This window comes from Dama dama, chromosome 16 (genome assembly GCF_033118175.1).
Source record: "Dama dama isolate Ldn47 chromosome 16, ASM3311817v1, whole genome shotgun sequence".
Lineage (NCBI taxonomy): Eukaryota > Metazoa > Chordata > Mammalia > Artiodactyla > Cervidae > Dama > Dama dama.
This window is the reverse complement of record NC_083696.1, coordinates 659,566-683,780: the sequence shown is the minus strand read 5'-3', so window position 1 is coordinate 683,780 and position 24,215 is coordinate 659,566. Positions and strand designations below refer to the sequence as shown.

Genomic DNA, 24,215 nt, shown 5'->3' with positions numbered 1-24,215 from the left:
GAATACATACAGACATACCACGGTCATACTGCTGACATCCGAAGACCCAGGGGAAGTCTCAGAATCGTCCAGAGAAACAGGAAGTCTCATTCAGAGATGAGGATGAGATGCACACAGTGAGTGAGGCTAGAGGAAGCCTCAGGGAGGTGGGAGGATGCGCTAGAGACATGACTTGCCTAATCATAATCTCCCCAACAGACAACTGTCCACAGCAAAAGCAGTCACTGCTGACTCCTTACCCAGTCTGCCATCCTCTGTCTCCTAATGCAGGGGCTGAAGCCACTAAAATGGAATGTAACATATTATCCTCACAGTTTAATAATTGCTTTTTAGTTTCATCTTTTTCCTTGTTTCCTTGCCTTTTAGAGTCAATAATTTTATTATTTAATATTTTCTGCTCTTTTTCTTTTTTAACTTTATAATTCTTTTTTAAAATGTGCATGTGTCTGATTTGGAATTTACACTACACATCTTTAACTTACCACAATCTCCTTGGTCTGCCTTCAGGTAAAACATGACCTCACATATAACCATAAGAACCTTATAATAGCATCCGGCCCTTTCCCCATCCTCCCTACTATTGTTTTCAAATCTTCAGCGCTTAAAAAATTTAAATGTAAGGCCAGAAACTATAAAGCTCTTAGAGGAAAACATAGGCAAGTACACTTCTTGACATAAATCACAGAAAGATTCTCTCTGATCCACCTTCTAGAGTAATGGAAATAAAAATAACAAATGGGACCTAATAAAACTTAAAAGCTTTTGCACAGCAAAGCAAACTATAAAAAAGATGAAAGACAACCCTCATAATGGGAGAAATAATTGTAAATGAAGCAACTGATCAAGGATTAACCTCCAAAACATATAAGCAGCTCATATAACATCACAAAAACAAACAACCCAATCAAAAAATGGGCAGGAGACCTAACAGACATTTCTCCAAAGACATACAGATGGCCAACAAAGACATGAAGAGATGCCTGACATCACTCATTACTAGAGAAATGAAATCAAAACTACAGTGAGTTATCACCTCACACCAGTCAGAATGATCCTCATAAAAAAAACCTACAGACAATACATGTTGTACACCCATGGAGGATTCAAGTCAGTGTGTGGAAAAACCAATACAATATTGTAAAGTAAAATAAATAAATTATTAATTTAAAAAAATGTTGGAGAGGATGTGGAGAAAAGGGAAACCTCCTGCACCATTTGTGGGAATATAAACTGATAGAGCCACAATGGAGAAAAGTATGGTGATTCCTTAAAAAACTGAGACTAAATCTACCATATGACCCAGCAATCCCACTACTGGGCATATACCCTGAGAAAAGCCCAATTCTGAAAGACACGTGCATCCCAGTGTTCACGGCAGCACTGTCCACAGCAGCCCAGACATGGAAGCAATCTGGATGTCCATCGACAGATGAATGGATAAAGAAGTTGTGGTGCACATGTGTGATGAAATATTATTCAACCATAAAAAGGAATGCATTTGAGCCAGTTGTAGTGAGGTGGATGAACCTAGAGCCCCTTACCAGAGTGAAATTAGAGAAAAGCCAATATCGTATATTAACACATATATATGGAATTTAGAAAATGGTACTGATGAACGGATTTGCAGGAATAGAATGGAGACACAGATGTAGAGGAGCTCAGTTGGCAAAGAATCTGCCTGCAGCACAGGAGACCCGGTTTTGATTCCTGGGTGGGGAAGATTCCCCTGGAGAAGGAAATGGCAACCCACTCTGGTATTCTTGCCTGGAGAATCTCATGGACATAGGAGCCTGGCGGGCTGGTCCATGGTGTTGCAAGAGTTGGGCACGACTTGGTGACTAAACCATGACCAGCTGCTGAAGGTCTTTCAATTAACTGGAGGAAAATTGCTTCACAATGTCGTGTCAATTTCTGCCGGCCAACAATGTGAACCGGTCATAAGTACACCCCCTCCCTCTCAAACCCCCCTCCCCTCCCCACCGCAATGCACCAGTGGGTCTCCCCTTGCTATATGGCAGCTTCCTGCTCTCTGTCTATTTCACATGTGATGTGTATACATCTGAATGCTACTTTCTCAGTTCATGCCAGTCCGCCTTCTTCCGCCGTGTCCACAGTCTGTTCTCAACATCTGTGGTGGTTCGGTGGTTTAGTCTCTTGTATTGCAGGCAGATTCTTTACCAACTGAGCTATGAGGGAAGCCCTCTTCAACACCTAACACCTTCAGTAAGTCCTATAGCTCAGTATTACAGAGCCGGAAGTGCACACCGTCAAACGCCCATCAAAAGCTTGGACACCCTGATACCACACATTCCTTTGAGTGCACATGAAACGTTAACCAAAAAGGACCACGTTCAACCTGTATCTCAAAGAAAGAATCGTAAGAGGGATTAGAAAACATTTGAGATGAAGTAAAAATGTCAAAATGACACCTCAAAAGTCTGTGAAATGAAGCTACAGCGCTACTTAGAGGACATTAATGACATTAAATGTTTAAAATAGAAACAAAAAAAAGTCCCGAAATCAGTGATCTGATCTTTCCCCTTAAGAGACTAAAAGAAGAATCATCTCAAAGCCAGCAACAAGAAGTAAATAATAAGTTATAAAACAGAAATGAGCTTTTTTTTTTAGAAAACAGAAAAAATAAACATAATTTTTTGGAAATCAACAAAATGGAGAGCTCTTTAGCTGAAGGATCCGGGGAAAGGGGGAGAGGAAGAGGAGGGTAGAGGTTCACAGACGGGATGCAACTGAAGTTCCAGGGACCAGAGATGATGAGAGAATACTGTGGACAGCTGTATATTAAGCTGGATGCTGCTGCTGCTAAGTCACTTCACTCGTGTCTGACTCTCTGTGACCCCACAGACAGCAGCCCACCAGGCTCCGCCGTCCCTGGGATTCTCCAGGCAAGATCAATGGAGTGGGTTGCCATTGCCTTCTCCAATTAAGTTGGATAACATGGATGAAATTAACAAGTGTGTTAAAAGAGTCAAGTGACCAAAACTCACTCAAAAACAGATAGCCCAAATGGCCCTTTATTACCTCTACAAAGGAAGTTCAAGGCCCTAGCTGCTTTCCTGGAAGTTCTTTACAAACCTCCCAGAATGAACAAGAGGAGCCACATATGTCCCCACTTACCCTACAAACCTGGAATTACTGATATCAAGCCCAGCTGCCAACACTCTTCTGCTCCATAAAGGTTTGCAGTTTCCAGAATCAGGACACGGATGCACCCCCATCGGAATTCACCACCTGGCCCCAGGGTCCCCCCTACGGCGCCTTCCACGACCACTCCTGACCTCAGAGGCCCATCTCCTCGTGGTCCCCAGGAGAGCCAGGCCAGGCAGCTGAGCCTGTCACCACCCGCCGCCACTCAGACATGTCCCCTGGCCAGACAGGCGTCATCTTCCCATATTTTCTGTAACTTGTGCATTTTCCAAACAACTTGGCCCAGTGTTAAGTAAATAATAAACATTCCAAAAATCTGTGTCAGAAAATTATTTGTTAATATATATATATGTAGACGTACATATATTATACTATAACGAGTCACTCATTGACAGATTAACTACAAAGTAATATTTCAACTTTACTTTAAAGCTATTAATGAGGAAAATATATTGTATTTTAGGAATATTCTGTAAAGTTTAGCCCTTAGCTCTTCACTCTGAAAATGTTGAGCATTTTACTGGCTTTTCTAAGATGTTTCATCTTTCAGGAATGCCAAGGACATCTTTAAACAACACAATCTGTGCTTTAATTTGAACAGTACTACATTTTGTCTTTTCTACTATAGGAACAAATCCTCTATTTAAGGAAGAAAAATTGTCCCACTCACTAAGGAAGTGGTCTCTCTGGATCTTTCACAGAACTGCTGAGAGTCTCTAAGGATCTGGGGCTCTTTCAGAAGGCAGCAGCCTCAGGAACCACTCTGGCCGATGGATTTCTTCCTGCCTCGGCCTGAGCCTCCAGACACCACTCTAAGTGTTCTTCTCTCCTTCCTTGTATCTCAGCATTGTGGACTCAGAGCATTTGCCAAACGCCAGCCTCTTCACGGAAAGCACTGTTCAATTATTTTAATTCACATTATCCAGTTGGCTACTGAGTCCAGGCCAACTCAAGTAAAGGGCATCCTTAAGAACATAGAAATGAAACAGAAACCCAATCCCATGTGAGATTTTCTCTTGTTCTGAAGGTATAGTTACTTTTTTTCCTCTCTCCAAAACAACCCTGGCTCTAACAGGGAAGAAGAGTGACTGGGAGGTCCCAGAGATGGCTGATATGAAACTCCCAGGAGATCCCTGATAGATCATCTCAGGAGATCCCTAATACAAGATCCCAGGAGATCCCCTGAGAGAAGATCCCAGGAGATCCCTGCTATAAGATCCCAGGGGATCTCTGATACAAGATCCCAGGAGATCCCTGCTATGAGATCCCAGGAGGTCCCTTATACAAGATTCCAGGAGATCCCCTGGCTGTGCTCAGAACGGAGGAGCAGTGAGCAGACACCATCCTGCCCACACCATATGCCCTCACTCTTTGCCCCGGTCCTCCAGCCTTGGGGTGTAAGAGGAAAGCAGACATTTGGCAAATATGAAATTCTGTTTGATCTCCCTCTAAAAAGGTTATATGATTTTATGGCTATTTGTAGGAAAATACGCACACATGCATTTTATATCCCTAATTTCAGCATATAATCCAATCACACACATTGGAAAAGATGGGAGCAAAGATAAGAGGCCTCTCCCCTTTTCTCCTCTCTCCTCGCTTTGCTTCTCCAAAAATAAACAAGTAAACAGCCTGGGTCTTTGAGCACGACCATTTCTCTATACTCTCTCCCACCCAGGAAGCTGCAGTAACACCTGCCCGCCTTAATACTAGTAACTCTTGTGAGAATAAGCTAAGTAGTTATGAGGGTCCGTCCCAGAGCAGCAACAGTCCTGTCGATTCCAGGAAGGGCTCCCTGGGGGAAGTCTCCTGCAGAGCAGGGGTCACTGGGGGCTTGTGGGGACAAGACTTCCTGTGACGTCCCCTCAGCCAGCCAGACTCTGGCTGGCGTCCTGAGGGACCAGTGGACCAGGAGACCGTTTCTCTCTTCAAAGAAAGTTACTCAGTAGACACGCTCTGAAGCTAAAGCACAGATGTCCCCGGATGCCAGATTTCATCCTTGTAGGGACATCTCTGCCTGGCCCAGCACCACGCAAGCCAGAGAGGGTAACGGCTGCCACCAGCAGAGGCCCCAAAATTCAGGTGGAGAATCTGGTTTCTCCCACCTCCTAGAAAAGAAAACGCCACCTGAGGGGAACAGACACCCATCAGCGGACACAAACCAGCCGCTTCGGAAGAGGGAGATGTCTTAATCACAAGAGCTGCTGTAGCACGAAATCCTTTCCCGCCAGTTTCTGATTTGCCCAAAAGAAAAAGAAAAGCAACTAAGCTTTCATCTAATGAAAGCAGGCACACACGTTTGAGTAGATTTTCTTTTTCAGAATCTGCTATTTATTCACTGAGAAAAAGGCAATTACTCTACAAGAGTGGGAGTTTTCTTCAGGAGGCAGTTTTTCTTCCTTGGAAACCAGATTGTGTTCAAGAAAGAAGTGATTTACACACATTTGGTTCTCCAGCAACACCTGATGATTGGATTTTGTATCTTCACAAATTGAGGTGATTGCTCTCGGGGAAAAATGATCAAAGGTTTCCTGGGAACAAAAGCGACGTATAATGTATGTGGGCCCAGGGCATCTTTCCCAGCAAATTGTGTAGCTCAGCACATCTCTTTTCTATTGCTATGGAAGAAAAAACCCTGTAAAAGAAGGAAAAAGTCTACATCAACCCCTGTTAAACTCTGATGCTGAAACTCCCTCTCTCCTATGGAATAAAGGAGTACCAGACCTGCAGACTTCAGACCTGGGCTCAGGACCGGAAAGGGGTCACGTGTCACTCCAGGCAGCGCCAAACCAGGGGCCTGTCACCCAGAGCCGGCATCGAACGAGGGCCCCCACGCTGGGCTTCCTTGCTCACAGGGGTTCTGCCCTCCTGACCCTGCCCATTACCGAGGGGCATGCAGCACAGGGAATCTGCAGGGCGCAGGGGCTGCGGTGGGCGTGGGGAACGGGGGGTCACGCCAGGCAGAAAGGAGGAGGCGGAGCAGAGAGGGGCACAGAGGTGCTGAAAGGCAGCGGGAAATGAGCTGGAAACGAGCCCCCCGGCCCATCAGGGACCACGGACGGCGTCGGGTCGCCTTCTCTGAACTGTGCGCTGCTCAGGTAGAGAGTGGGCAGAGGGAGAGGAGGCCTGGAACTGGAGCCAGGCCAGCAGGGCGCGTGTCCGACCCGTGAGCAGCCCGCCCAGCCTGCACTGCCTCCCTGACGCCGCCGCGGGCTCTAAAGGGGCTGGCATTTGTCCACGTGACTTGCTCATGCCCGCCCGGGGGCACACGGCCAGGTGGGTGCAGACACCGCCGTGCTGAAGCTGAGGACGGGGCACTCGGGACTGGAATGCCAGGTCCGAAGCCTCAGCTCTCACCCGGGGACAACGTGGACGGCCAGGGAGAGCAGGGCCCCGACAGGCCACCAGGATAAGGAAACGGCCAGCGTCCAGACCCGGGCTCGGCAAGCTGCCAGCTGCCCTTCAGGACCATGTCTGTCACCGCCGTCCAAGAGAAGCAAAAACATCTTCTCTTTGTGAAGCCCAATATCAAAACAAGCGTTCCTTACATGCCTCTATTTTTATTTATTAAAAAGTAGAGAATTCCAGATCGATTCATTTATTACACTTGTGTCAGAGAGCTCATGGGGCTAAAATCTCAGATAAACATCTGGTCGGAAATATGAGCTTTGCAGAAACCATTGTATTCTTGGTAAAACAGATGATAAACCATGATTTCACTTTATCTTAAATTTAAGTACACAGCAGTGGGTGAAAATGTGGATATTGTCATCCAAAAGTGTTGTTTTCCCAATGAACACGACAGTTCCTGGAGGTAGTGCTTTGCCCCCAGATCTGGAGGAAACAGAAGCCTTCAAGGATGATTCACCATCAGATGCTTTTAGTTTACTCCTCGGCACTTTCTCTCGTTTTGTTTACTATGAAAATCACCCTTTCTCATCTGTTTACCTGCAAAGAGGACTAACCCTGAGCTGTGGTTACTCATCCTTACACATGACACCTGGTTAGACTGGCGAGTGTGTGATAAAGAATTAACTACAAACAAAAAGAAGGCTAATCTGATCAATCTGAGTTTGAGACAGGCTGTAATGAGACACGCAGTTTCCCACGAGGTCACGGATTCTGCAACCAGAGCATCAAACCTTAAGGCCACCTAAAGTCCGTGGAATTTCTTCCACTAGAAATTCTCAGAGACAACATGTCTACATATTCCTTAACAAAAACATAGTACAGTACTTTCATAAATTATTTAATTGCATATAATTTAAATCAAATGAGAGTCTCTTTCTGTAAATTTCAGCAACAACTTAGTTAAAAGGTATCACCACTCTGTGGGCATTCAATGAACTAGAAAGTTGCAAATACAACATTAAGAGTTAAAAGATATTTAAGTGGAAAATCGCTCTAGCAGCTGTTGAAAGAGGCCCACACATTTGCATAATAAGTGGCACTGATTGTTCCTATTCTTGCGGTCTCAAGAAAGGGAAATATCTTTTAAAAGGAGAACAGAAAAAGATCACAGGCAAGGAGCCCTTTTCCTAAAACTACATTTTGAGGAACAAACTCCTTAGCACAAAGTCCCAGGAAAGTTTCAGATGCCACCCAGCTCCCCAGAGGTGACTCGGGACGTGAAGAAGACAGTTCAGTCCACCAACCAGGAGACTCGGGGTCAAGGGGTCAGCGAGATGGCAGGAGAGGCAGCTCCCAGCTGTCCCCAGACCCCCCAGACTCAGCAAGACTGCTGGCTCTGCCTCTGGCCCCGTCCAGCAGGAGGGCAGACACAATGCCGACTGGGGCCTGAACCCTGGCAGCCTGAAGTCAGCCACCACACAGCACTGACCCCACGGGGATCAGCCATGCCGTGACCCAGCCTGTTCCCCGTCCCACCTGCCCATCACCAAGTTTCCGTGAGACCTGCGGAGAAGAGGAGCCCTCGCTGAGTCCTCAGGCTTGGCGCTGAGCAGCCACAGCCAGGCGCCCATGAACACACAGCCCTCAACAGTCTAACTCAGCATCACATGCCAGGTGGACAAAGTATGTCCCTACTCACGACAGAATTAAACACGAGTATCTAGAAATCCCGAAATATTTGGAAAGTGAACTATGTACTTCCTTGTAAACCATGAGTCGCTGCAAGGATCAAAGAGCAAATCACAAAATATTTTGGCTGAATGCACGTGTGCTGCGTCCCCAAGAACCTCCCTTGTTGGCAGCCTCACCAGAGGCATGGATGTGGCCTTGCTCAGGCTAAGGAGCATCGCAGTGGGACGCGTCCTCAGTTCCACCGCTGAGCCCAGGAGACACGGGTGCGTCTGGAAGACGCCCCGGCTCTAACCTCCCAAGGGGGTCCTGGCGAAGGGGTCCACCTCTCCTGCTGGCAAAGGAGGCTCAGCCCGCATCTGAGACTCTGCGCCTGGAGCAGAGCACTGCACTGGGACAGACAGATGAGCGCCAGCGTTCAGGCTGCAAGGGGAGAAACAACAGCTCCCTTATCTGCTGACGACACCGTCACCAACACAAAAAATCCCAGAATCTACAGTCCTCCCACTGCTTTGGTTGGGACAGGATGTATCTTTTTCATGTAGTTATGACTAGTTATAATCTCTTTATTTAAAGGCAAGTTTATATGCTTTGTATATCTTTTTTCTCATGGGTTTCTTTCGCAATCTCAGAAGTCTTTTTTCTTTAATTGAAAATACAGCTCTTCAATTATCATTTATATTAGAAATAATTTTCTATCTTGTTTTGACTTTATTTTCTAATTTGTCTATATTTTTCTGAGATTAAAAAACATTTCTTTATACTCTATCTGACTTTTTCTTATGACTTCTGCATTATAAACGCCTTTCCCAATCTTATAACACTCAGAGATAAAGTTTAAAGAAATATAGTTTGCAAAGAATGCCAGCCATCAGATTTCTAAGAAACACAAAGAGAAATAATCAAAAATACAAGAAAATAAGTAATACTTCAAATTCCCTCACATCCAGGTGAATTTCCCCACAAAGAGAAGAGGTGCTGTGCAGAAGGGCAGAATTCTCAGAGACGATGCTGGAGGACTACTTAGAACTAATGCAGACGCCACCACAACACCAAAGAACAGGAAGGAAAAAAGGTCTTTCAGACACAGATGCAAACAGTCATCTGACCAGTGACAAATCCGCTGACCGCAGAGTTCTGAGTATCGACAATGGGCATCAGAGGAAATACACTTCCAAAATACCGACAAAAAATAACCAGAATTCTGCAAGTCTTTCAGGAGGAAGGTGTGGTAAAAGGAGTGATTTCTGTCCCAAAGAGACCTTTGCCACCTGTAAGATATGTTCTTTAGGAACAACAGGGATCCCAGAAGGAACACCTATGATGACAAAGGGACAGCACAAGAAAAGTGCAAGATGTGGAAAGAGCTTGTAGAAAAATCAGTAATAAAGTCTGACTTCTGAAGTTAAAAAACAAGAGAGCACAGCCCGTCAACAGCAGGGCACTAGAGGGTCTGCGCCCACTGGGTTCCCAGGGGTTCTCTGGGGGCTCCCAGGTCTTGTTACAGGAAGACACTCTTCTCTCATCCACCTGGACCTGCTTTCCGGCATCCTCAGCTCTGAGGAGCAGCTGCTCTGGGTATAAAATGTTGAACTGACAGTGTTTCTTTTTTCCCTCAGCACCTTGGAGAGTGCCACCCCACTGCTTTCTTCCCTCCATAGTCAGGGGAGAGATGCTAGATTTAGAAAATGAATCACACAAATCCCCCCCCAAAAAACATGACTTATTGATGCATTTCTGACAAATGGAAACAACCAGCTTGAGAACTGCAAAGCCGTTTGGGATTTAGAAATCTGGCATTTTCTCCCCATGGGATTATGAACTCTGAGTAAACTTAACAGCTACCAAGGATTCCTAAGGGACACAGTCAGCTTAGCCACAGACGAGCAAGCTGGCAAGAGAAACCAGGAGGGGCTGTGCTGAATTCCATACACAAGCAGACTTCACCACTAAACCCTTTCTCGTGGGAACAGCTGCAAAGCCTCTCTGTTGATACAATAGACTATTGAGCAGAGATTCAGCAGTATTGATGAATATATCTAAAAAGTGTGAAAATCATCCTTTTATAATGAGACAATTTAAAATGCAGGACAAAAATTGCACCTAATGGATGGTTTTAGCTAATAAGATACACGGCAAAAAAAAAAAAAACAACAACAACCCAGAAGTGTATGAAATGCTAGCCACACACATGTGTCCAGGTCACACACTTTTCTTATGCTGTTCAATGTTTTACACATTTTCCTTACTGAGGCAGGAACATTATGTCACTATTCACACAAATGCCAAAATGTGAAATAAATACATTTAAACTGAAGGAGGTGCTAGAAAGAGCCAGGATCCCACAGGGAAGGATGAGGGAGGGGGCTGGATGCAGCCACAAGACCTGCTTCTGAGGTCCAGCCTCACTCTTGCCACCTCAATCCTCCCCTTCCCACTCCAGCCCCAGGGCAGCAACTGGCTTTCATGGCAACTGTGGTGACACCACGCTGGCCCCAGAGGGACTCCACTGGCTGGACCACCAGCTCTCTCTCCCAGGACTCCAGTCTCCGCCCTATCCCAGAACCTGCAGTGCAGGGTCCAACCCAACCCCCCACGCCTCCTCCAGCCCACCTGTGAACACGGAGACTACACATCCAAAGGTACTTGAATTCCACCCTGACAACAAGGAAAGGAGCCTACAGGTCACAGTGGAGTTTGATAAAACAAAGGAAGGAAGCAGCATCAACGCACAAAGATCTGGGCTGGCTCCACCTGTACCAGAACGAGGATGCACGAGACTCAGCAGTCTTAGCCAGCGTTTTGTGTCTTGTCCTGATGGGAAAGCTTTTCAATTTTACCTCCTCTCTTTAACTGCCAGCTTTTTCCTCTTCATTGTATTAAGTTTTCTGTTACTTAATTTAACATAGTCAACAAAAGAATCTGAAATGCAGTACTTGGATGCAGTCTCAAAAATGACAGAATGATCTTTGTTCATTTCCAAGACAAACCACTCAGTATCACGGTGATCCAAGTCTATGTCCCGACCAGTAATGCTGAAGAAGCTGAAGTTGAATGGTTCTATGAAGCCTATAAGACCTTCTAGAACTAACACCCAAAAAAGATGTCCTCTTCATTATAGGGGACTGGAATGCAAAAGTAGGAAGTCAAGAAATAAATACCTGGGGTAACAGGCAAATTTGGCCGTGGAGTACAGAATGAAGCAGGGGAAAGGCTAACAGAGTTTTGCCAAGAGAAGGCACTGGTCATAGCAAACACCCTCTTCCAACAACACAAGATAAGACTCTACACATAGACATCACCAGATGGTCAATACCAAAATCAGATTGATTATATTCTTTGCAGCCGAAGCTATACAGTCAGCAAAAACAAGACTGGGAGCTATCTGTGGCTCAGATCAGGAACTCCTTATTACCAAATTCACTTAAATTGAAGAAAGTACGGAAAACCACTAGATCATTCAGGTATGACCTAGACCAAATCCCTTATGACTATATAGTGGAAGTGACAAATAGATTCAAGGAATTAAATCTGATAGAGTGCCTGAAGAACCATGAATTTTTTTGTGACATTGTACAGGAGGCAGGGATCAAGACCATCCTCAAGAAAAATAAATGCAAAAAGGCAAAATGGTTGTCTTAGAAGACTTCACAAACAGCTATGAAAAGAAGAGAAGTGAAAGGCAAAGGAGAAAAGGAAAGATATTCCCATTTGAATGCAGAGTCCCAAAGAGTAGCAAGGAGAGATAAGAAAGCCTTCCTCAGTGATCAAGGCAAAGAAATAGAGGAAAACAAAAGAATGGGAAAGACTAGAGATTTCTTCAAGAAAATTAGAGATACCAAGGGAACTATTCATGCAAAGATGGGCACAATAAAGGACAAGCAGAATATATTAAGAAGAGTTGGCAAGAACACACAAAAGAACTGTATAAAAAAGATCTTCATGACCCAGATACCACGATGATGTGACCACTAACCTAGAGCCAGAAATCCTGGAATGTGAAGTCAAGTGGGCCTTAGGAAGCATCACTACGAACAAAGCTAGTGGAAGTGATGGAATTCCAGTTGAGCTATTTCAAATCCTGAAAGATGATGCTGTGAAAGTGCTGCACTCAATATGCCAGCAAATTTGGAAAACTCAGCAGTGGCCACAGGACTGGAAAAGGTCAGTTTTCATTCCAATCCCAAAGAAAGGCAATGCCAAAGAACACTCAAACTATTGCACAATTGCACTCATCTCACATGCTAGTAAAGTAATGCTCAAAATTCTCCAAGCCAGGCTTCAGCGATACATGAACCATGAACTTCCACATGTTCAAGCTGGTTTTAGAAAAGGCAGAGGAACAAGAGATCAAATCGCCAATATCTGCTGGATCATCAAAAAAGCAAAAGAGTTACAGAAAAACATATATTTCTGCTTTATTGACTACGCCAAAGCCTTCGACTGTGTGGACTGTAGAAAATTCTGAAAGAGCTAGGCATACCAGACCACATGACCTGCCTCTTGAGAAACCTGTATGCAGGTCAGGAAGCAACAGTTAGAAATGGACATGGAACAACAGACTGGTTCCAAACAGGAAAAGGAGTACGTCAAGGCTGTATATTGTCACCCTGCTTATATGCAGAGTACATCATGAGAAACGCTGGGCTGGATGAAGCACAAGCTAGAATCAAGACTGCCAGGAGAAATATCAATAACCTCAGATATGCAGATGACACCACCCTTATGGCAGAAAGTGAAGAACTAAAAAGCATCTTGATGAAAGTGAAAGAGGAGAGTGAAAAAGTTGGCTTGAAGCTCAACGTTCAGAAACTAAGATCATGGCATCTGGTTCAATCACTTCATGGGAAATAGGTGGGGAAACAGTGGAAACAGTGTCAGACTTTATTTTCTTGGGCTCCAAAATCACTGCAAATGGTGATTGCAGCCATGAAATTAAAAGATGCTTGCTTCTTGGAAGGAAAGTTATGATCAACCTAGACAGCATATTAAAAAGCAGAGATATTACTTTGCCAACAAAGGTCTGTCTAGTCAAGGCTATGGTTTTTCCAGTGTTCATGTATGGATGTGAGAGTTGGACTATAAAGAAAGCTGAGCACCAAAGAATTGATGCTTTTGAACTGTGGTGTTGGAGAAGACTCTTGAGAGTCCCTTGGACTGCAAGGAGATCCAACCAGTTCATCCTAAAGGAGCTCAGTCCTGGATGTTCACTGGAAGGACTGATGCTGAAGCTGAAACTCCAATACTTTGGCCACCTGATGCAAAGAGCTGACTCATTTGAATAGACCGTGATGCTGGGAAAGATTGAGGGCAGGAGGAGAAGGGGATGACAGAGGATGAGATGGTTGGATGGCATCACCGACTCAATGGACATGGGTTTGAGTAAACCCCTGGGAGTTGGTGATGGACAGGGAGGCCTAGCGTGCTGCGGTTCATGGGGTTGAAAAGAGTCAGACACGACTGAGCAACTGAACTGAACTGAAACACCAACTTTGGCAAGTGACTTCAGAGTTTTTCTCTAAAGCAATTACAGGAAATTCACAAAGCTTCCGTCAGCCCAACTTCACTAAAATGTCACTTCTTTGCAGAATCAAAAAATCCGCCATGTTTTACATCAAATCTTGCATTAGGTATTCACCAGTTACCACTACAATGAGATAGAAAGTAAAAGTTAAACACCACAGATATTTTGTTTATGTTAATAGCAATTCAATATAATAATAAAAGAGACTCTCCAAAAAATGCTGTTCTAAAAATTTATTAAAGCATTTATCTTACAGTTTTTAACGGAAACTGGAAAATGTTTACCTTTGAAGTTTTCAACATACTAGAAAAAATAACTTAGAAATGCAGTTCTGAGGGAAGAGGGAAAAAATACTTTAAACGTTCCTCTTCAAAAATTAATTCATATCGTTGTTCTAGAGACAGGAGGATTCTCCCCATTCTCCTCCTGGCCTTACAGGTGAGGCACAGGGAAGCGGGGGCCGGCGCACAGCGTGGCGTCACCAGAGAGGGTCCAGACCCCGAGCCTGGAGTCACGGGCTGCAGCCGGCGGCTGACGGGCGGGAAGCCGGCTGAGAGCCGCTCGGAGGAGCTGGGGTCACGCGCCCGTCCCTCTAAGAGCGGCTTGCGTCTCTCCCTCACCTGCCCACACAATTACCTGAAACCTCCCGCTGGTCTCACGCCATAAGCGAGGAAGCTGAGGCGTCTCGGCCGTGTGATGCAGCCTGGCCAAGCTCACCGGGCCAGTGCATCCCCTGCACCGGGCCAGTGCATCCCCAGCCCCCCGCGGCCTCACAGGGTCCACCCAACCCAGGTGACGGTGAGGGGGCATTCCACACCTCTCGGAGCATAACAAAAACTCCACATAATTGTAGCTGGAAAGGTCAACTGATGGAGTCATTCGGTAAAGTGTGATTATCTGAAGAGCAACCATTAAGGATAATGTCCAGCCGGACAGAGATGGGAAGAGAATATGCTACATTTTACCATTAATAGTGATGCCGGTTTATACCACTGATCTTAAGATACAGCTATTATAAAAATATAAAGGCACGGTCTTATTCATACCCAAAATAGCTAATCATAATTACAAATTCTCAGAACAAGAGCCAGAAACGGAACTGGCTTCCTTAGTCACAGCATTACATACCATCAACTGGGATGAATCCTTCGATTCAGCTAGTGCGTGTGTATCGGCCATTGTGTACCAGGGTCTCACTGACTCATCCAGTCCTGAGTCTCTTTCTGGAAGAAAGGGGACTCTCCCACTCATTGACAAGCAGCCTCCCTGGCAAAGCCGCCACCCTGCCCTTTCCAAAGGCAATCACCGATGGCCCTGGTCCACGCGTACACCCGAGAGTGGGATGAGGCTCATGAAACACACAGGCATAGATAGCTGCAGGGAAGCGGGCTGACGGACAGCAGGAATTAGCAGGGCTAGCGGAGGCGGGCCAGACGCCCACCCTGACGGAAGCTCAGAAAGGATGCGGGGACTGAGCCTGCTGAGGTTGGTGTCGGGGAGAGGACAGCCGGCACTAAGGCCCCGGGGCAGCCCGGGGAGAGGACGGCCGGCACTAAGGCCCCGGGGCAGCCCGGGGAGAGGACGGCCGGCACTAAGGCCCCGGGGCAGCCCGGGGAGAGGACAGCCGGCACTAAGGCCCCGGGGCAGCCCGCAGGGCACCAGAGCGTCCAGTGAAGATGTGCGCTGGGGGTGCTGCTGCTGTTTCTGATGTATAAACAGAGAGAACCCAGCTTCAGGAGGAGGTTATGAGGTGGGTCCCAGAAGTGTTAACTGACCAGCCGGGCAGGGCTCCCAGGGGCCCCGCGATGGGCATTACTGGGCGTCAAGGGCCGTTTAACCAGAGGGTGAGGCTCCCTAGAAACAAGAAAAGCACCCACAGCAGCAGGTCCCCACGCCCCACGCCTCTGCAGAGCCAGAGCAGAGGCCCAGCTCTGCGGGGCTCACAGCCCACCTCTCAGCTCCTCGGGAGGGAAGCTGGGCTCCTGGTCAGAACACCCGAGGGCCACGGCACTTAGTTTCTGAAGGCTGAGTCACCAAAATGTGTGTGAACATTGACAAATGTACTGTTTATTTTCAATACCAAATGTAGTAATTTCTGACAGGAATAACTGACAGTTATGTCACACTTTTAAAATACAGACTGTTCCCCTAAACACTAATTCAATGAACAAAAATGTCCCAATGTAGAAGTTGGGTGCATTCATGTGGTTATATTCTTACAGATAATAATTCATAAAATAGACAGAAAATTACACTCCTATTAAGAGCATTCACGTTCATTCTAGAAATGGAATTTGATTCTTACAATGATTTGTCATTTAAACTACCTCCAATAAAGTATAAATAATTACAGTTACTTCTCTTTTCGTCAACGCTTAAATGTAATTACCACTCACTGCACAGGGGAGGGGCGTCTGCCTTCAGCTAAAGTCAGCATGAGAAATAAAGTGGTAGGAATGCTAATAAACACCATGAGACCTGACACTGAACCTTACCATTTATATAACTGCAATTATAAGTCAGCACCATGATACAAGGGATTTTGGTGCCTATCAAAAATAGGGTTGATGTCCAATGACAAGCAGACTTATTCACTCAAAGTAAGGACTGTGAGTGACACGCAGACTAGCGCCAGGTATGAAGCAGAGACGGCTCCGGAGACCCCCTCAGGAGAAGCAGGTCAGCAGGGGGGCCGGGCTCCCCGCAGGCCCCCTGGGTCCCCCCACGTAACTGGCCTTTTCTGTTTCCAGCAACTGCTAACAGGTCCGCTAAGCAGCTAAGAGGAGCAGTTTTAAAATTTCCCACTTCTCTGCTTAATCAAAACATAGCTAATTAGTAATGTTTATAGGATGTAGAACTACAGCCTCTGTAGAAAGCAGAAACGGCTTCACCAACGATTTTAACTGAAGAACACAACATCGTAGTCTTCACCACACTTTTCAACAGCGTTAAAGAGGGAAGGTGAAAGAGGCGGGGAAGGCAGGGCTCCAGGGTGCAGAGGCTGGTGCTCGGCACAGAATCGAGGGGACCTCGGCCTGGCCTGGGGGAAGGTGACCTCGAGTGTTCAGTGAGAACAAGCCCAGCCCTCGCCAAGACCGCAATCTGAGTGACAACAGTAACCAGTGGGAAATAAGGAAAAGCACAAGCCAGTCTAAGTGCAGATGCGTTTTTCCATGAAATCCTCTTACATTTTTCCTCCAAAAGTATTTCTTTAACCTGCCTTGGTTCACCTCAAAAAATGCATGTAGCTTCTAACTGGCGAGTTTCTGTGGTGACCCAGGGGCCAAAGAGCAGATAAAACCAAGGAGAGTCTTGGAATGCAGAAATGGAAAAACCAGACCCTTATGGCCCTTCCCTCCCCATGCCGTAACTATTAGAGGAACAGTATAACCCGCCTCCCCTCCTGCCCCTCAGGGAGAGGGTATTTGCCCTGCCCTTCCCCCACCCAGTACAGGTGCCTCGTCCAATCAGCAAGTGACCCGCAAGACCCCATCCCACTCCTTGTACCCTGGGTATAAAAGTGGACTAAGGACCCCTGTTCAACATCGGTTCTCCCTCCAGCTGGCCCGCTTTTCTAACAGCGTCTCCCACTCAAATAAACTTTTTTCCCTCTCATTCTGTGTCATGTCTGGAAATTCTTTTCCAACCCACGCCCGAAAGAACCCAAACCGTAGGTTCTTCGGGTGCTGGTGGAGGTGGCAGGGGACACATGGTCCCCAGTTCCCATCCTGCCGGGGCCACCCACTGCCCACGTCCACAAGCTCACGGGGAGTGTCTGCTCTGTGCGGACAATACAGGACCCTGGGTGCAGAGATGACCTCACACACCTGATGCCATGTGCTTCCTGTGGTGACACGTGAGCCTCCAGGACACGCACGGCCATCCTGATTCTGCAGCCAGGGTGCCCAGGCACAGACAGGGAACCGGCTCTGAGCCCACTGACCCAGGCTCCCCTCCCTCCCTCCAGAGGATAAAGCAGCTCAGCGTCTCCACCTGCCACCCTTCCCTGGAATTCCGTCTGTGCAGCTCTGCCGTCAGCCTTGCCTCCAGCACGTCTCCTGGGACATCATGGGACGTGGGGGCTACTGCTGAAACCTTAAAAGCCCTATTTATGCTTATGCAGCCATACAGACATGCAGATATAAAAGGTCGCTGCTCCTCATACTTTGCTTGGTGAAATATGCCACATTTTTACATCTGATAGTTTCAATAAATAAGCATACATTTTAAACTTGGATCTCGTTAAAATGTTTACATACCTCCTGGAAAAATCAGGTAATTCCCCATTTTTAAAGATGTCCATCTTGCTTATGACGTCACAGACACCATCAGAAGTTTCACCCCTATCTCAAAGATGAGTCAGCTAGGATAAGAAACACGTGACAAGCATGAAACACACGGACAGCCTTTCCCCAGGTTACCGGGTTACCCGGGGGAATTCCCATTAGCCGGGGGTCCTGGGTGATCCACCTCTCTAACTGATGAGGAAGTGGTGACGTTACCCGACACACACTTCACTTGACCTGACAGGCTCTCAACTTCCAGTCAGCACACTTACCGTGAGATCCACACCAGGCTGGCTCTCCCAGTCCCTGAACGGAAGCCTCCACTGAAGCAGTGGCGTGCATTAAAAACCGAAAACATGTGTTCAGCACGAACGAACCACAGTGTCTGAATGTGAAAGCAGATGCACAGGTGGATCTCTCCCGCGGGGTTTACCCACTCAGGGGAGTGGGGGAGGCAGGTAAACAAACGCTCAACTCGGGGAAAGTGCGCACCAGGGGACAGTTCTAATGCAAAACAGACACAGACGCTCCAATCCTGAGCAGGAGACACTCAAGCAAGGCCAAGTTCTCATGATTCAAACCAGCAGTCAGAAAGAACATGCTGTTTTGCTGATTTAAAAAAACAAAATGTTTACAGCTAGAATTATAATGGGTTGAAAACAACTTTCTTAAATGTCATCATTGTCTAATTAGAAGCACTAAGTTCTCCTTAACTGAAATGATGAGTAACTATGCACGTTCAGTGACATCATGGATAGTTACTGATAAGAAACACAGCAAATCCGCACGGCTGTCCAGACGCCAGGGATTCACGTGAAAACCAACGTCCATTAGAGGCCAACAGTGCAAAGACATTTAGGGCCAAGGCAGGCTCCATGCATGACTGTGTGCTCTGAACGTTCCTGTTGGAAAAGACACTTGTAGGGGGAGAACACGTAACAGACTCGTTTTATTAATAAATAAATGAGCCCTGAGCCTGGCGTGGGCCGGAGCGCACAGCATCCAGCATGCCTGGGGACCCTCGACACCAGAGAGCTCACCCCTGCCTTGCAGCTCCATGTTCCTCTCCCAGCCCGCAGCCTGGGTGCCTAGGGAACCCTGGGCAGCACGAGGTGCGGGCCATCACGTCCTTGAGACTCTGACTATGAAGGAAGCAGTCATCACAGCATCACAGCTTGGCAAACAGGGTGCCACCCTGGTCTGAGCCCCAGATTTAGTGCCTAAGGACCCAGCACTTAGCACTCCAGAACTCTTTATTTGAGGATCCGCCGTTAACTTATTTTTTCAAAGCTGAAGTTGCTGGCAACAACTCGTCTATGAGATGAATTATAGGACAAATCCACTTGGTTCCTGAGCTGTAATCACAGGGACCCTGGGAAAGCCCCTCAGCTTCTGACCGAGGGCATGGCTGTCACCCCAGGGGGGACAGAACCCCCAGCCTCCCCTTCTGAAGGATGCAGTTTACTTCCAGCACGTCTTCCCCATTTAATTTCCATCTGCAACAGCTGCAAATCTCCTCTGTGACAGAGTACTTAAAACAATCAACAGGGAACTTTACCTGGAAAGTAACTGCAAGATGTTGCAGTAACATTCCAGAGTGGGATAACTTGATGGATGAGGCAATTATTTCTACGCATATTTAAAGAAAACCACAGTCATTAATACTGTCATTAATTTAAAGAAAACCACACAGTTATTAATACTGCCGAAGTACAGAAACATTCGGACACACAAGGATTTATAAAAGCCTTCAAACCACAATCGCTTGAAACACGGCTCAGTTACCCTACGAAGGCAGCTGAGTCCACGCGGGTGTCTCCTGCCTCTCCGGGGCTCGGGGCGCCTGTGGGGAGGGACCCTACAGGAGGCGGTCCCGCTGGGGCGGGGGGTTCTCCTGGGCCCCTGTCCTCAGACGGCTCCCGGACGCTCTGCGAGGCTGGTGCGACTCCAAGGCTCTTCCAGAACTTTTCGCTTCTGTTTGGGCCACACTGCTGCTTCCCCGCAATAGTGCCGAGATTTAAAAGTAAGAGGTGCGGGGGGCCGTTTGAGGCAGGGCTGAGAAGAGAAGTCACGCACACAGGCATCCCGAACCGGCGTCACGAATCCAGCACCCAGGGCTGGGCTGCCCCCAGGGCAGCGGGGACCCCGGCCGGGGTAGGGGCAGCCCCGGACACTGGCCCCCCCGAGACCGAGCTGGGCTCGGGGAGGCGCCCGCCGCGTGGGTTCAGGGGCTCGTCTCCGCGCCCCTGAACCCCCAAGCCCAGAAGCCGCTCGCAGTAACAGGAGGGGCGAGCCCAGAGCCCCCAGTCCCGGAAAACCTGCTTCACTGGGGCCGAGTCGCCGCGCCTTCCAGCCCTCAACTCGGGAGCAGGCAGACCCCACGAGTTTCCATCTGGGGTGCTGGGGTGGGGAGGGCGGAGGGTCACCGGCCAGAGACTTAGGGACGGGGACGCAGGAGGGACGGAGGTACCGGAAGGCGAGGGGGCGCCAGGTGAGAAGGGGGCGCAGAGGGGAAGAGTGCCCAGAGAAGGGGGCGCCGGGAAGGAAGGGGCGTGGAGGGGGAGAGGGGCGCAGAGGTGAGCGGGCGCAGGGAAGGAGGGGCGCGCACTCACCTGCAAGCGGCCTGGGCGCCCGCGGCGGGCAGCCGGGGGCGGGGGTCCCTCGGCACTCATCGCCGCCCACTCGGCGGGCCCGCGCTCCGGGGCCCCGCGCCAGCCTCCCACGGTCCGGGGCGCAGAGTCCCCTGCCCCTGTCGGCGCGCGCAGCGCTCAGGCTGGGCTCCGGCTCGGCGGGCAGCGGGTTGGGGGGTGCCGAGCTCCGCCCCCGAGCGCCGCCCCGGGCCCGCCCCGGGGAGGAGGGGCGCGCGGCGGCGGAGGCTCGGGGTGGGGGGCGGGGGCACGCCCGGGGGAGGTGGTGGTGGTGGTGGTGTCTGGCGGCTGCGGACCCCCGCCCCGGGGTCGAGCGCTCCTCCCGGCCTGCGCCCCCTTCCCACCCCTGCTCCCCGAAGAATCTGACCGGGGGCCTCCCCTCCCCCCATTCCAGGACTTCCCCGCCCTCGGGTGGTAGTAGCCCGAAGCCTTCCGCGTCCCTGGCATCCCTCCCCTGCGGTCTTCCCAGCATCCGGAACCGATGTCTGGCCCCGGCGACTGTCCAGAAAAGGAAAGAGCGCGGGAGCCTCACCCGGCGCCGCGCCCCGAACCGCACGATCTACTCGGGTCCTCCCGGAGGCAGCGCGGACCTGGGGCCCCAGGCGCCCCGGGCACTGGGCTGGGCGGCCCCCGCCTCGCACTGCCCGGCAGTGAGGACTCAGGCAGGCACCGGCTGGTCGGCGGTCCCCTTGCTCGTCAGGGCAGTACTGGCTTGCGCAGACTCAAGACATCCTCATTCAAACGCAAATGACAGTTTGGGATAATCTCAGGAAACACACACACCCTAAGCGACCTTAGGGTCGCTTCTAAAAAGAGCCTTCTAAAAGCAGCAAGCAGGTACCTTCCACGCTTTCCAAACCCCGTCTGCGGGTCCCTACACTTACTCGGCACAGGTGCGCGCAGGCTTTCACCTGGGGAAGCCGCCCTTAGTCCTTGCAGGCGGGAGAGCATAAAGTCCAGACGGGGACCATGTGACCTGTCTCTGCAGGGAGAAAGCCCCAGGCAGGGTGGACCAGTGAAGATCGGGCAACCAGAGAGACTGCTCAGTCTGACTGCCACCTTTCCCAGCTTTACTGGGAAGTGGTTGATTGTTGTTGTTCAGTCGACAAGTCCTGCCCAACTCCTTGTGACCGCACTGGACTGCAGCAAACCAGTCTCCTCTGTCCTCCACTATCTTCTGGAAGTGACTGCAATTCATGTCCTTTGAGTGGGTGATGTTATCTAACAATCTCATCCTCTGCAGGCCCCTTCTCCTTTTGCCAGAGGATAGATAACATTGTGCAAACTTAAGGTGTACAAAGTGTTTATCTGCTACACTTACAATGCAAGGTGATTACCATCCTAGGCTAGCTAAGGTCAACATAAATACCATTTCTTTATGGTAGTAGTAAGAATGTTCATAATCTGCTCTTTTAGTAACTTTCAAGTATATAATACAGTCTTGGTAACGAGTCTCCATGCTGTACATTAGGTCCACAGAATTTATTCATCTTGTAACTGAACAGTTTGTACCCTCTGATCAACATCTTTGCAACCCTCCAACTCCCAAGCACCTTGTTACCTACGGAGTCCAGAGTCCAATCTCGCTCTGCTCCCCGCAGGACAAGCCAATGAGTTGGAGATGAGGTGTGGAGGAAAGGATGGCTGATGAAAATCTCAAAATAACTCTCTTACTGGGGTCTGGATGCCAGGTTCTTTTTTAGATCAGAGTGGGGAGGTGAGGAAACAAAGTAAAAAGGCCATTAATCTTGCAAATATCTCCTAGAATGGCAAGCCTCAGAGAGGAGATGAGTTAATTTCTTTCTTCCTGCTATCCACAGGTGGACAAGGTTCTGAACAAAGGCACTTTAACAGTCAGGCAGAGGGACAGGGTTCTCTGAGGCAGGCGATTATGTATGATTATAATAACAAAAGCAGCAGGAAGCAAGTCAAAGAAACAGTTCCAACTTGGAGTCAGAATTGGCTTTTCCCTGCAGCACCTTTGTACCCACCAATCTACTCTGAGTTTGGCTTTTTTAGGTCCAGTATTTAAGTGAGACCACACAGTATGTGTGGAGAAGGAAATGGCAGCCCACTCCAGTCTTCTTGCCTGGAGAATCCCTATGGACTGAGGAGCCTGGCGGGCTACAATCCATTGGGCCACAGAGTCAGACATGACTGAAGCGACTTGGAACGCATACTGTATGTATTCTGCTGACTATTTCACTTAAGACAATGCCCACAAAGTTCACCCATGTGGTTGCAAATGGCAAGATCCATCCTTTCTGATGGATGAATAATATTCATTATCTGTACATATAATATACATGCCTATGTGTATACATAACATATATGTATATATCATATATCTGATATATGCCCCAGTACATGCATTCACAAAGGCACACACACACTCCACAGCTTCTTTATCCATTCATCCACAGCTGGACATTTGGGTTGCTTCCATGTCTTGGCTATTGAGAATAATGTTGCAATAGACAAGGGAGTGCAGATATCTTCACTATCCTGTTTTTATTTCCTTTGGTTATATGCCCAGGAGGATTGCTGGGAATAGTAATAATTCTGTTTAGCAGTTTAGCCTATACTGCTTTCTCCATTTGCCTATAGCAGGAAACTAGGGTGTGTTTTTAAAACCGTATTTGCTACACAAGAAACGTGTTTGCATGTGCCATAATTTCTTGGTGTTGTCTAAACTAGAAATTCTTTTACTAGAGTAAAAGAAAAATCTATTAATCATTTAAGAAAAAGAGTCTCACTTATGATCATTACCATATTTCTATTTTTTGAACCTGATATTAATATGAGTTATATCTAAACTCACAAGAACTACAGAGTAGAGTGGGTATCATGTTTTCCCAGGCTTCATGCTGCTGAATCCATACTGTTTTGGAATTTGTTGATATTTGTGTGCTAAGAAGTTGAAGTGAGTACTGTTTTTGAGAATTTTTTGGAAAGATGACTTTTCATATTAAATAGGATGGTGTGATATAATCAACACAAATATGCTGCCGAAGAACAGGAAGGGAGGGAAGAAGGGAAAGAGGGTAGAGGGCAGAAAAAGAAAGACAGAAGGAAAGAGAGAGAAAAGGATGGAAGGAAAGAAGGAAGGCAGAAAGAAAGCAGGAAGACAAGGGAGAGAAGATCACACAGCAGTGGGGGGGGTGGTCCCTGCAGGGATCTCCCAGAGGAACACGGCAGTTGGGGCCCCTTGAGAATCGGCTGTGCTCAGAGGATTCGGAAACTGACTAGGCCTGTGTGGCTGCTGGATAGTAGAGGGCTTTTAATCAAGAATGGGTTTCAGGGGGGTGATCAGTGAGGGCCTATAACTGTATGTAAATACTTGTATCTTTTACCACTTTTAATACTCAGTATCCTTCTCAATCGTTCACACACTGAACAACAGTTGATTCTTGAATGATGTCTTGATGCCTGAGTAGATACTGGGGATGTGATTTGTGCAAGAGTACCATCTTGCTCGGCATCTAGCGGATGGCTGACGTAATAAGGTCACTGCCTCTCTTACTTGATGGATTACAGACATTTAATGCCCAT

The 24,215-nt window shown here is 48.0% G+C and overlaps 1 protein-coding gene across 1 annotated transcript in view; it reads right to left on the bottom strand.

Moving 5' to 3' along the window:
* The window catches only part of SNTG2 (syntrophin gamma 2), a 115,399-nt gene extending 94,846 nt beyond the window's left edge, over positions 1 to 20,553 (bottom strand). Inside the window, exons 1-2 of the mRNA XM_061163246.1 lie at positions 18,288 to 20,553; positions 17,989 to 18,092 (exon numbers count right to left, since the gene is read on the bottom strand). The gene's annotated coding sequence lies outside the window, so the exon portion shown is untranslated. The remainder of the gene's footprint in view (positions 1 to 17,988; positions 18,093 to 18,287) is intronic.
* Between the last annotated feature and the right edge of the window lie 3,662 nt (positions 20,554 to 24,215).